Source organism: Convolutriloba macropyga, unplaced genomic scaffold (assembly GCF_964194025.1).
Source record: "Convolutriloba macropyga unplaced genomic scaffold, txConMacr16.3 SCAFFOLD_1313, whole genome shotgun sequence".
Lineage (NCBI taxonomy): Eukaryota > Metazoa > Xenacoelomorpha > Acoela > Convolutidae > Convolutriloba > Convolutriloba macropyga.
The window spans coordinates 25,142-40,253 of record NW_027449212.1 but is presented as its reverse complement, the minus strand read 5'-3'; the positions used below and the strand labels follow the sequence as shown (position 1 = coordinate 40,253).

The following is a 15,112-nucleotide window of genomic DNA, read 5'->3' as shown; positions in this document are numbered from 1 at the left end:
GAATTTCGAAATACGATATTCCTTTTAGAAAAGGATACAAGTCACAGTTCACGAGTGGAATCTTTGAAATTGTTAAGATTGCTACGTACAAACCTCCAACATACAACCTCAAGGGAGAGCAGGGTGATGAAATACTAGGAAAATTTTATGAACAAGAGCTCTCAAAGTATATCATTTAGTGATGAACTCTTTTACGGTAGAGCTGGTTTCCAACGCATTTTTTGATTGTTATCCAAATAATACATTGAGTTCTTTTACCAATTTCCTTCCCGAACAGATTAACCCTGAAGGAGAATGGGAGGTGGCAATAACAGAACTATCATATCCATCTTTTTACCAGAATATTACAGATGGAAAATTTTTCTATCTAGATGCTGCAACTCCAGATACAAAACCTTCCGATTTTTATACAATTGATGCAGGACTATATCCATCAATATCTGATATTGTGATTGAAATGAACAAACAAATTCAGGAAAGAGAAAAGTATGAGAAAACCCCAATCAATTTAAAAGTCAACAGAATTACACAGAGAATACCCCTAAGCCTTCCTAATGAAAACTCGTTACTAGTTATCTTCAGTACTGATCTCTGTCACGTATTTGGGTGTGAGGAAGCTGTTTACGGAATGGGTGTTTTTATGAGTGGTGCTGGACCACATTTTCCTAAATTTCCCTATGATATTGTTCGAATTCATACTCTCATGATATACAGTGATATTGTTGAATACAATATTGTAGGTGATACAAAAGCCGCGCTTTTGAGATGTATTCCGTTTATTTCTAAAATTAAGAATGGAGACATAATATCTACTGGACAATATATGAATTATCAAAACTTCCCAAATCTACAATTTAAAAAAATTCTTAAAAATTCTTTCCACAGCATTAAACTTGAGCTCCGCGACTCATACGGTGAAAAAGTTCCCTTCAATTCAGTAGGTGTAACAAGAGCTGTATTGATGTTCAGAAGAGCTTCAGACAATCATTTTTAAAATTAAGTTTACAAAAAATGGTTGCAGACAGTGATTTACCGTATTTTCGTGGTTATTCAAGACAAAGGGGAAGAGGATTTGGAGCTTTAGCACAAACAATTGGGAGAACTGCAATTCCTTTTTTGAGACGATATGTTGTACCAGCAGCTAAAAGAGTTGGTGCTGACTTGATTGAATTGGCTGCGCCAGAAATCGGAAATGTATTAGCTGGAAGGAAAAAGTTCAAATCTGCAGCCACAGATGTTGGAAAGAAAACTTTACGTAAACAACTAGGAGGAGGAAAACCTAGAAAACGACGTATTATTCGAAAACGCTCGCCAAAAATCAGTCGACGTCGTCGAACTAGGAGGGATATTTTTACCAAACTAAAATGAAAACCAGATCAACAAATGACAGTAATTTCCGTTATGGACACTTTACAAATTCTTGCTTGGAGATTTTTGACAAAATTCCGTTTTTGGAACCAATTGAATCATCCCATATTCAAGAAGTTTATCCCAGCAATTCATTGGATGAAAGCAGCATTGAATTTGAATTTGAAACAGATAGAAGTATTTATCTCGATATGAGAGATATTCATTTACAAATTAAAGTTGGATTACAAAAGGGAAGATTATTTGACGATTTCATGAAAAAAGAGGAGCATGGAAAACCAGATATGGGTATGACTTTCACTGATGATGATTTACAATATTTGACTCATGTCAACAAATTGTTACACTCTCTTTTCTCCAACAACGAAGTGTATTTAAACAATCAACAAGTGTACAACTCTAACGGACTCTATGGCCACAAAGCTCTGATATCCAATGAATTCAATGCCTCTACAATGAATAATGAAGGAATTTTGGCTTGTCATGGATACGAATTTGAGAAAGATCCTAGTGATTATGAAAAAAGTCCGTTCATAGATAGGGAAGAAGAGCTTTTGTTGAAAGATGGGGTTACCTTATATGGTAAACTTGCAATCGACTTATTTCAATGTGAAAAATTATTACTTCCAAATACAAAAATTAGAATCAAATTGATTCGAGCGAGACCAAATGTTTACATGATTTCCTACAATCCACATGTTTCCCTTAGAGTTCTTGACTGTTCACTTTTTACGAGACTTGTTGTCGTTAATGAGGTCTATCACCAGACAATCAAGTATCAACTAACACATCAACCAGCTTGCTAAAATTTTATGGAGACAATTGCGCGAACATTTATTATTCCTTCTGGACAAAATCAAATTATTCAGGAAAATGTTTTCAATAATGCCCCAATCAGACGAATTGCAATAGCAATGAACACTAATTCAGCATTCACCGGACATTTTCAAGAAAATCCTTTTCATTATCGAAAGTTTGGACTGCGGGAGCTGAGAATTGTTCGAGGGGGGAGAGCTGTTGTCTCAATTGATACAACCAACAATTGTAGAGCTTATGTTACAACAATGAAGGCAATGAACTTCAATGAAGAAATCCCTGCGTTACCGAATGATTTCTTCACAGATCATTATGTGCTTGTATTCGATCTCACATCACTCCAAGATGCTGGTGAAAATGTTCATTATCCTGAACTCAGTGGGGAAAGTCTTCGTTTATAAATGTTCTTTGAACGTCCGCTAACCAATGTTACCGAGTTAATTGTTCTCGGAGAACGAATCTCAACAGTTAAAATTGATCAGTTTGGAACAGTTGCTAAAAATGTCTGAAGAACTCTGCATTAATCAAGATTTTTAAATTTTCTTCTCAATTTTTTATGGTTTTTATATTATTGCCTTCTGCGTTGGAACATTTGTTGGATATGTACTTTCATTGCCCAGTTGCAACCCTTTTCACACTATAATATCAAGATAGGGAATGGATGAAAATTGGGGTAGACCTACTCCAAACTTATATGTATACCTTATTTGTGCAGTATTCCTGGGACTTTTAATCATCATTATTATCTTCCATCCCGATGTCACAGGTAATAGTGAAGACAGAGTAAGTAAATCTACAGGAGATCTGATACGTAAAATTCCCCAATCTAAAGATTGTTGCTTTATTGAAAAGAACGAATCATTTCAACTTGATTGTAATGTGAGAAACCCCTGTTCAAACGGAGCTTGCGAATTGAAACAGAAGATTATTTGTCATGAATAATCAATCTCTTCAACAAATTATTGAACGCATTCCTGAGCTAAAATTCAAATACATTGGATCGTTTCCAGCAGATTTCATTCCAAATTTACCCAAATTCAGCTTTGCAATCATTAACACTGCTTCGAGTAAAGAAGTCGGTGAACATTGGATATTGATTGCTCGACTCAACAGAAGTTACTATTATGCGGATTCTCTGGCTCGATCAGTAACACATTACAAACTTTTAGGTAAAAAGTACCAAGAAATAATACATCGACCACTTCAGAAGATGCAAAATTTGTGTGGATTCTACGCAATTTTTGCAGCATTTCAACTATTTAAGTTTTTCCAAACCAACTTGAACAATATTCATGATGTACACGTGTTAAATTTTATAAGTAACTATATGTAGTAGTGTTCATTTTGGTATTTAGTAAGCTGACGCTAATAAAGTCGATAGTATATGTTTCTCGTAACTGTTTCTCGTGAGTTTTCTAAACTTTTTTTTATCGAACTTTATTAACCACTCGGCTAAGTGTACCTTAATGTTCATTGAAATTTATACAATTTATTGTAAATGATTGAGTAAGTTTGTATTTTGATGCTCATAATTTGTACTGTGTCTGTCATTTTATACTATTTTAATTCATTTTTTTCTTTTATTTAACATCTTTTTTCAAATAATGTACAAAAAATAATGCATATATGCATGTAGTTAGCAAGATGGCGCAGTGGGAGCGCGCTGGGCCCATAACCCAGAGGACGGTAGATCAAAACTACCTCTTGCTATCTTGACTTTTTCCAATTAATGAGCGCGCAAAAGACATTTGTTACACAATTGATTCAAACAATTAGGGGAACAATCTTTGCAATTGACCTAAAATTTGTAAACAAAAATTCAACATGTCACAAAATTACCCCTCAGATAACTACGGTAATTGAAAATCCCCACCAATTAATTTCACAATTTAATAACATAAAATTTGTAAACAAAATTCAACCTGTCACATAATTACCCCTCACATAATTACAGCAATTAATTACCTTCGCCAATTCTATTGTTCTCAAGTAAACTTTTAATAACTACACAAACATTGATATTTTCCCCTCAAAATTTCAGCCTATCAGGAGCGTCTCTTAACCTGATTGGCTAAATTTCAGCCAATCAGGAGCGTCTCCGAACCTACCCCCCACATTTGCACCGACTATACAACTAGAAAATGTACATGCACAAATACATACACAAAACCTATACCCTATCCTAATACATGGCGGCACCTAATCAATACATGTCCGCGGCTATAACTAATCTCAATACATGTCAGCGGCTATTACTAATCTTAATACATGTCGGCGCATATAACTAATCTTAATACATGTCGCCGGCTATAACTAATCTTAATACATGGCGGCTATCTTAATACATGGAGCCTAATCTTAATACATGCAACCTATACCTAATCTTAATAGATTAACACCGCTATACCTAATCTTAATACATGCTAATTCATTCCCTATCTTAATACGTTAGGGAGGACCCAAATCCCGAAAAATACGCTATACCCTATCTTAATACATGGGGGACCTCAACCCCCCGGGGAGTGTAGCTCACTATATTACTACTCATGCATTTGAGTGCCGTATAATTGATCAGTGCAGCGTGTTTTGTTTCTGATTGAATTGAGAGAAAATTAATTGCGACCTGATGCTTCAGTTTTACAAAAATTTTAGGGTAATTTTTAGCGCGGTTTCTTGAAGCACTTTGGACAAGAATCACAAGTTAAATATTTGCTGCTGATTTTGATCATCTCGAAACTTTTATCCAATTTAGTCTTATTCTTTTCTTGGAAAACTGGAGGCATGAAGAGTTTAATTTTTTTGCCGTACTGTTGTTTATTTGCAGAGCATGGAAAAATTTTTTAAGGAGATTCTTTTATTTGAAGGGGAAGGAGAGAATAGAAAAAACACTTTACTCTAGCACTGTAAACGTCAAAATTTGCAATTGTCATCGCTAAAGTTTATAACCAAAGTGTTGTAAAACAAAAACACTTTTGTATAAAAAATATTTAATTACCACAGTGAGTTTTCGTAAAAATCAGACCATTAAAGCTCACACCATAAAACATATTTGAAAAAGTTTTCACACTATCATGACATTTTCTTATTGTGCTACTAACATTTTTGTACATCCTTTTTTTGGTTTGGAAGTCCGCAAGTTCAATTCGCAGTGAAATACATTTTTTTTACTTTACTTGGAAAGATGTGTTGTCTCGAAACAGGTTGGTCTGAAGTCATGCAATGTTGTTTTTAAGTACGTTTGTTGATAGAATGGTTCGCACATGGTAAAATAGGTGTTGCTTTAATTGGATTGGAGGGAAATTTATATGCTATGAATGAAACATGCAAAATCTTTGAATCAAAATCCCCCTGACTGTTAAAAAATGGTTTAGAAAACCAATTTTGAATAAGAAAAATGTGATAATTGGTATCTTAATTAAAAAAATGTCTGTGATGAGTAATACAAACAATCAGGAGGATGTTGTCTGGAAAAATGTTTGCCATGAAAAAACAACAACTGATTGATAAAAAGTAGGAACCGAAAATATTTGCAAAAAAAGTACATGGCATTTTTTTCAAAATAAAATGCAGTACCATTCCTTTTCTTCAACTGGAAATAAATTGCTTGAAAACTTGGAGTTAACGGTGACAAAAGTCATGAAAGACTTTAACTAGAATTCCTGTATATTGCAGTCTTTATTAATGAACAGGAAAAGTTTTCTTGTAAGGGGTGCCAAAGTTTAGCAAAATAGAGACGATTGAATTTGAAATTTCCAAGTTTCTGTAGCTGTGCACCCTTCCAGTAAAACCAAATTTTGCGGGGAGAGCATAAATTGGTTTTTTGGATCTACATACAACTGGCTGCACGTGTACAAAACCCTAAAAATGACTAAACCCTCAAAAACAAAACTGAATATTCATTATACAAAAAATTGATCATCACGCGTTTTAAAAATTTTTTAGCTAACCCTAAAAAAAGCCGCAAAAGCAACATCGGAAAAAAATTGCGATCCAGAAGGAAATGCTCACATTTTTCCTACAATATAGAGGTCAATCGTGCATTGAAATACATAAAAATCTACAAAAAATAACGCATGCTTACCAATCTTCAAGTATTATTTTGATGAGCATCTAAAATTGAACGTGCTATACAAAATAACATGTAGTGGATGCAATTACACCTATGTGGGGCAAACTTGTAGCCTTATAGCCACCTGGATGGCAAGCGTCAAAAAATAGCTTTGCTTGTAGGCAGAACATAAGCAAATTTTGTGTGAACTCACGCCCACTCGGAAATTTTGCAAAGTGTAATGTGCCACAAATGCTCATAACTCCTATGTCAATACATCTAGTGCAACGGAAACTATTGCTGAACAGACGCTAAAAGAACTTAAGCCACGAGCTGACCTTAAAATTTCAGTCAACAAAAGGCATTTTGATTTGTTAGAAATATACACTTTGGCGAATGAAAACATGATTTCTTCCAAACTGTTACCAAAATAGTAGGAAGTCACAGACAACTTTTTAAGTTTAAATGGCAAGATCAAGAATAAAACAAATAGATATTTAAGGAAAAACGTGCAGAAATGTTCGTTTTAACAAAAACCTTACTCCAATTCAATTGAAATCATTTTAGAAGTATTTAGAAAACATTTACTTTGCGTTTTACCTGATGGTGCTAGATATAGCGCAAAGATTTATGCTTCTTAATTAAAAATTAACTTAGTTCTCTATGAACCATCTTCTATTTTTCTTCGCATTTTTGTGCAAACTCAGAAAGAAAACTTCTTAAAATAATGAGCATTCTTCGTAACTAAAACAAAACACTTTCAGACCAAGCTGACACAATTCATCAGCGAAATTGAATCACAACTATAGTTTTCAGTTTGTGTTTTGTCTTTCTTCTATTTAGCATAACATTAGCATTGGTATAAGTTTAGTTTTGGTTGACCAACAGAAAATTGATTGCGCCTTAATGCTTCAATTCTTACAACAAATTTTGTTAAAATTTAGCTAGTTCGGTTGAAGTGCTTTGGCGTAGAATCAAAATCTCTTACCAAGGTGTGGCATTCTTGAAGAAGATTGGCACATTATTGAAGGAGATTCAGGAGAGGAAGAAAAAAAAGAAGAAGACACTTTGATCTAGGTGTTGATGTCAAAAGCATGAAGCTATTAATGTTTATGGGTACAATGAAAACATTGTAAATTTGAACAAATTTTTTATTAATAAAAACGTTCAATGTGCTCTCTGGGTTTTTCTAAAGCAGGTGAAACTCACGCCCCAAAAAACTATTCAGAAATTTTCAAACTAACTAGAATTTGATCTTTGCACTGCTTTAGTAATCACTATTTTGCTAGTTCTGAATTGACTGTGTTGATCTGGCTGTGTAGTTTTAATTTTTTGATGGATGTTTTACAAAAAAGAACTTGGTTGGTGAACATGGAATTTTTTTTTGTGTACGTTTGTCGATAAAATATTTTACACTTGGTAAAATCAGTGCCGTATTAAGTGAATATTTTGGACCGGATATGCTTACCGAGGCTGAGAATTTTTGAGCCTGGGCAAACGTTGAGAAATAGTCAAATCAATGTTATATCGGAATCAACCTTGTTTTTACTTTTAATTGCTGCGATGATTTGCAACTCATCAGGAACAAAACTTTGTTAAAAACGCACAAACCCCGAATTGGCATGGAAATGCAAAACATTACAGAAATCGAAACATACTAATCAGGAATTTTTAAAAGAAAAAACAACAGATGTGAAAATGAATTTGGAAACAATTTAGCAGAACGCTATTTAGATGTTTCCTGGAATAGTTTAAACTGTGGTCTAAGACAAGTGTAAATACATTTCTTTTGTCTTCTGACAACTTGTGAAAGAGTTATAAGATGATCATAATTTTTAAGTAGGAAAACGTTTGTTTTAGAAATCAAATATGTTTTTTTTGACAAATCACTTTCTTCAACATCATTTATTAAATGACATGTTAAGCTGCCATTCTGATGAAGTCATCATAGGTTATTATTTTGCTGAATAATAACAACCGAATAATCCAGATGGGACAAAACGATCAAATGTGGTAAAACTTATTCCCTTAAAGCTGTGAGTTGTGTTCAATTTGTTTTTAGTTTTTATGCATCGTGCCAGTTTCTTAGATTTGTTTATCTTAAATCAGAAAACCGATATTGCTATCACTTGTTAGGGCAAAATGTTTGCATCCATCCGGATTTCTGATTACTTTTGCATCTGAAAATATTGTCCAATTATATTGTTTATTTTATCATTTCGTTTAGTGAAGCAAATCATCTCTAGTTTCAAAAATAAATCAAATTCAATTGATCTTCGTTGAAGTTGTTGGTTATGTTTGTTTGATTTGAGAGAATTTATTGCTATCGTTTTTTGTGACTGAAGCAAAATTTAGGCAACTGTCAGTATTTTGTATCAGTGATAGATCACTATTAATAGCTGCACAATGATCCTTTACATATGAACTGAACAAGAGCTGTTGCAATACGGATCGTTATGGTATACTTTTGAAAACTGTTATCCAGATGGAAAAAGTTGAATCTAATTTTACATGTTGAGGACAGCAAGGAATAAACTTGATCACTATCAAATACAATTAAGTAAAGAAAATGTGGTACAATTACTGATCGACCAATCTCTGTTGCCCAAGAAAGAAACGCACAATGACTTAATGTCTTGATTGAACTTAATCTCCGACACAACGTCGTGCTCTTTCTTGAAAAAAATGACGACTGATTTTTGTTTTAATTTTGCAAAAGTAAGAAGGTTAGAAGATGTGTAGTTATAAAACTCCGCTATCCGATAGTTTGTAGGTCCTTACACGAACTTTGCAGCACAGTTGTAGTTATAAAATTCTTTCGTTTCACATGAATCGGATTAATGAAATTCCAGCGTATTTTTTCAGTGTGAAGAGATTCAAATTAAATCTTTGACTGCGCTGTCTTCTTACTTTTATTAGTATTTTTTACAGAATTTGCCGCTTTTTATTTAATTAATTTGGGAGATTTTGTTTTGCTGGAATGTCCTTATTGCATCTGGTTTTCGTATTTTTATATTTTGTTTGTAAAGAACGGTATTCCCACTCATACCATTTTGATTTTTTGCTGACTCCGCATAATTTGTTTTGAGTTTTTTTTAAATCCAATTTTTCACTTGTTGGAAAATAGTTTTTTATTGTGCTTTAAGAAAAAGTTAAAAAGAAAATTAAGCGAGAATTTCTAATTGAATTCTTCGAAAAAAGAAATTTATACCAAACTCCACTACGAGTGCAAAGAAGAAGGAATTGTCAATCGAAAATTAACTTGATTTAAGAAAACGAACGTATTCGAACATTGCGATCATCGTCAGGTTTCAACAAAAAAAAATATTCACAAAGTATATAATCTTATCCTTGACTATAATTCTAAGAAATGAACTGAAATAACAACGATTCTTGAAAATATGTCCCACAGGGGAATCCTTTCTCTGATGCTCCAAAACTCTAGTGGCAACATGTCGACTGCTGAGGCAAACATAGAAGGCACTGCATCATTTACATGTAACTTTATATACCACATGGGATTACAGATTCTTATCACTAGATGAGTTCAGGGCGGGCAAGCAAGTTCTTAATTTCTCGTTGTGAAAATGATTTGAATATCACACAATTTTTTAAGTCTACTTGCAAAATTTTGAGTGATGTTTCCTCTGCATTGAAAACAAAACCTCGGTTGGGGCTCATATTTGTCAAAACTTTTATATGTTTTGAGATGTTGTTCATTTTTGGGGAGTGTTGTTGTAATATTTTCCTTCGTTACTATTTTATACAACATCTCATTAACAAAACTGGACGACCAGTCAGTTGGATACTGATTTTCAGTCCAGATCTCCTGATTTCTCCTAAGAGCTATATCAAAGTATTGCCAGTTTTTTATTGTGCTTTAAGAAAAAGTTAAAAAGAAAATTAATCGAGAATTTCTAATTGAATTCTTCGAAAAAAGAAATTTATACCAAACTCCACTACGAGTGCAAAGAAGAAGGAATTGTCAATCGAAAATTAACTTGATTTAAGAAAACGAACGTATTCGAACATTGCGATCATCGTCAGGTTTCAACAAAAAAAAATATTCACAAAGTATATAATCTTATCCTTGACTATAATTCTAAGAAATGAACTGAAATAACAACGATTCTTGAAAATATTTGCAGTTAAAATTACATTTAAATCATTTTAATTACACTTATTACACTAAAATTAACCAATCTTTTTTCCCGAGTTTTTGAAAATCCCTGGTGTAATTTGTTCTATTCCTGAAAAGTGGTTTGTACTTTTTTTAATTTGATTCCTATCTGTAGTTTATTTTTACTTATTGGAATTGAAATTATTTCGAATTAATAATATTTGATTTGAATAATTGCCAGAAAAATTTTTGATTTTTAAGTTTTTTTTGTATTTGAACTAATAATTCAACGTCAACTCCCGCCCCCGGTACTCCTCGCGCGTATTTAATTGTTGTTTTGGCGTTTTAATGTTTATCGCTTTTATGGTCATTAGTTTTTCAACCCCGCGACATGCATCTAGAATCTCATATTAGAATCCATTCAATATTTTGCTCTGTACCACAACATTCAACGATTGGATGTCCCACAGGGGAATCCTTTCTCTGATGCTCCAAAACTCTAGTGGCAACATGTCGACTGCTGAGGCAAACATAGAAGGCACTGCATCATTTACATGTAACTTTATATACCACATGGGATTACAGATTCTTATCACTAGATGAGTTCAGGGCGGGCAAGCAAGTTCTTAATTTCTCGTTGTGAAAATGATTTGAATATCACACAATTTTTTAAGTCTACTTGCAAAATTTTGAGTGATGTTTCCTCTGCATTGAAAACAAAACCTCGGTTGGGGCTCATATTTGTCAAAACTTTTATATGTTTTGAGATGTTGTTCATTTTTTGGGGAGTTTTGTTGTAATATTTTCCTTCGTTACTATTTTATCCAACATCTCATTAACAAAACTGGACGACCAGTCAGTTGGATACTGATTTTCAGTCCAGATCTCCTGATTTCTCCTAAGAGCTATATCAAAGTATTGCCAGTTTTTTATTGTGCTTTAAGAAAAAGTTAAAAAGAAAATTAAGCAAGAATTTCTAATTGAATTCTTCGAAAAAAGAAATTTATACCAAACTCCACTACGAGTGCAAAGAAGAAGGAATTGTCAATCGAAAATTAACTTGATTGAAGAAAACGAACGTATTCGAACATTGCGATCATCGTCAGGTTTCAACAAAAAAAAATATTCACAAAGTATATAATCTTATCCTTGACTATAATTCTAAGAAATGAACTGAAATAACAACGATTCTTGAAAATATTTGCAGTTAAAATTACATTTAAATCATTTTAATTACACTTATTACACTAAAATTAACCAATCTTTTTTCCCGAGTTTTTGAAAATCCCTGGTGTAATTTGTTCTATTCCTGAAAAGTGGTTTGTACTTTTTTTAATTTGATTCCTATCTGTAGTTTATTTTTACTGATTGGAATTGAAATTATTTCGAATTAATAATATTTGATTTGAATAATTGCCAGAAAAATTTTTGATTTTTAAGTTTTTTTTGTATTTGAACTAATAATTCAACGTCAACTCCCGCCCCCGGTACTCCTCCGCGCGTATTTAATTGTTGTTTCGGCGTTTTAATATTTATCGCTTTTATGTTCATTAGTTTTTCAACCCCGCGACATGCATCTAGAATCTCATATTAGAATCCATTCAATATTTTGCTCTGTACCACAACATTCAACGATTGGATGTCCCACAGGGGAATCCTTTCTCTGATGCTCCAAAACTCTAGTGGCAACATGTCGACTGCTGAGGCAAACATAGAAGGCACTGCATCATTTACATGTAACTTTATATACCACATGGGATGACAGATTCTTATCACTAGATGAGTTCAGGGCGGGCAAGCAAGTTCTTAATTTCTCGTTGTGAAAATGATTTGAATATCACACAATTTTTTAAGTCTACTTGCAAAATTTTGAGTGATGTTTCCTCTGCATTGAAAACAAAACCTCGGTTGGGGCTCATATTTGTCAAAACTTTTATATGTTTTGAGATGTTGTTCATTTTTTGGGGAGTTTTGTTGTAATATTTTCCTTCGTTACTATTTTATCCAACATCTCATTAACAAAACTGGACGACCAGTCAGTTGGATACTGATTTTCAGTCCAGATCTCCTGATTTCTCCTAAGAGCTATATCAAAGTATTGCCAGTCACTGGTTGCATTGAAAATTCTATGCACAGTCCCTTGAATCACCTTTTTCATATGTTGTAACGGTGCTCAGCTGTGGAAATTTAGAATTAAGCTTGTACCGGTCGATTTTTGATGCCCATGACAGTTAATTTTCCTATCTTCGTTTAAATTTATGCTTAGATCTGGGAATGCTAGGTCTCCACAACCGTTGGGTGTCTCAAGAAAGAATTTAAGTTTTTGTGAAGAGAATTTGAATACTCAAGATAATCTAGAGGGTTCCCCTTGAAAGTGCACACTATGTCATCCACATACATCTTGATTAATTTCATTTCTTGTGGGTACTCTTTCGTACAGTTTTCTGCCCAATATGAACAAATCCATACAATTTCCTGCTTGTTTGTATAATCCATGTCAGTGATACTTTGGTTGTTTGCATGAAACCAGTTTTTGCATGATTCGCAATCGACTTCTTTCCCTCAGAAAGTAACGCGTCGGTTACATTCATTTCACAATCCCTTCATTTCAAGAGATTTGTTCTCCCTTCCCCCATTTGGTTCCCGCAAGGATTTTTCAAAAGATTTTATCCTCAAATTTGTCAAAATTACCGCCAATGAAGCACCCATTGCTAAACCGTCCGGTTGAGTACCGCATTTAGTTCTTTTGATTCTTGGTAGCAGCTACGAAAACATAAACAGATTTTGGACACCATTTTTCTGAAAACTACCGGGCGCAAACGTTGAAACCAACACGAAACATGCTAGAAAGGCCTTAGAGTCTCTCACTCTTGAAGATGACGAGCAGATAGTATCTCTTGACGTAAAAAAATTTGTACAACAAAGTTCCGCTAGGAGAGGCTATAGACATTGCTCTAAGAGAACTCTATTTAAACAACCTAGCTCGAGATATCCCGAAATCCGCCATAAAAGTTTGCTAAAGCATTGGTGACGAATGTTCATTTCAAATGTAATGAGATTTAGTATGTACAATCTTATGGTCTTGCTAGCGGTAGATCACTGGCTGTAATACTAGCAAATGTGTGGATGAAATTGTTTGAGGCATCACTGCAAAAACCAGAACTCAGTGAAAATATTTCCAGATCCAACTAAAACGAGAAGTGCAAAGAGTTTTACCGTAGAGTGACTTTCCGAGGAAGAGGAGTAGAATGTGAGTCATGCAAAAACTGGTTTCATGCGAGATGCCAAAAGATATCGAATGAGGAATAAGCCAACATGCAGGATGTTGTTTGGATTTGTACTTATTGCAGCAACCAACAGACAGTGGGGAGCTATGAGGAGATGAAATTGTTTAAAATGTATGTGGATGACATTATCTGCACGGTTCGTGGTGACCCGGACAATTTTTTTAAAATTTGCAATATCATTACACTACAACCTGCAATTTAACTTAGAAAAAGTTAACATGGAAGGGGATTTGGCTTTTCTTGACAATAACGTTAAGTGAGCAGCAAAAGCAATATCACCTGCAATTGGTATCAACAACCAACTGACACTGGAATAATACTGAATTTTCGCAGCTATGAACCGCTTCAGCATAAAAAAAATGTGGTTCAAGGGACAGTTCATAGGGATTTTACTGCAACCTCTAATTGGTTGGCCTTCGATCAGGCTCTTGAAAAGAACAATACTTGCTGGAACAGAAATCAATATCCAGAGGAATGGCCATCAAAAATAGTGAACCAGACTAGAAAAATAATAAGTGGCGATAAAGACCAATTGAGAACAATACCGAAAGAGCATCAAAAAAGCAAGACTGGATCTTATGATAAGCCAACTATTTTTCTACAATACAGAGGCAACCATACTCAAAACTTTGCAAGCAAATTGAAGAAACTATACGAATTGCAAGTGGTTTTAACAACGCGGAAATTATGATCATGCCTAACCACCCTAAAATAATCTTTCGATAGAGACCTGAAATCTCACATGGTTTATGAGACTAATTGTAATGGATGCGGATCCATCTATGTTGGGCAAACAAGCCAGCTTGTTATCACAAGGGTAACAGAACACCAAAAGAAAGATTCACAGGTGGGTCAACATCTGGTTGAATGTCGTGGCGCCACGAATGACATTGAATGGAAAATTCTAGACGCCTGTCGGACAGTAGAAAAGCTAATGATTATCGAAGCTATATACATAAGCAAGCTGAAGCCGGCACTAAACACACGCGATAAATATAGGGGGCGGGAACTCACGTTAAAATATTAGTTCAAATTATAATTCTGACTAGATGAGGATACATACAGCAGAAAACATTTTTTGCATGACAAAACGAAATTTGCAAAACCTCTACAAGAGGGATACTTAAGTTTAGGGCAAATTCGGAATAACCCTAAAAACCCCAGAACGTGGCCAAATTTGAAAAATCCAGAATAGGAATGTTTTTAAATAAATTGATAACAGATGTAAATATGAGTTGTAAATAGGCTAAATATTGTATAAATGGAAAAATTTTCGATTGAAATTTTTAGAATAGCTCCTAGAAATGTTTTAAATGTGGTCTCAGACAAATGTAAATTCATATTCATTTTATCTTTTAACAATTTGTAAAACAGTTTTAACCTGACGATGAACGTTAAGTTCGAAAGCGTTTGTTTTAAATATCGGAAGTAAATTAATTTGACAAATCGGTTTCTTTTGCATTTTATTACACT

At 33.9% G+C, this 15,112-nt stretch overlaps 1 non-coding gene across 1 annotated transcript; it reads left to right on the top strand.

The window, feature by feature from the left end:
• The first annotated feature begins 3,822 nt into the window (after nucleotides 1–3,822).
• Trnam-cau (transfer RNA methionine (anticodon CAU)) lies at nucleotides 3,823–3,894 on the top strand. Its single transcript has one exon. It is a non-coding gene; the product is annotated as a tRNA-Met (tRNA).
• Nucleotides 3,895–15,112: the final 11,218 nt, after the last annotated feature.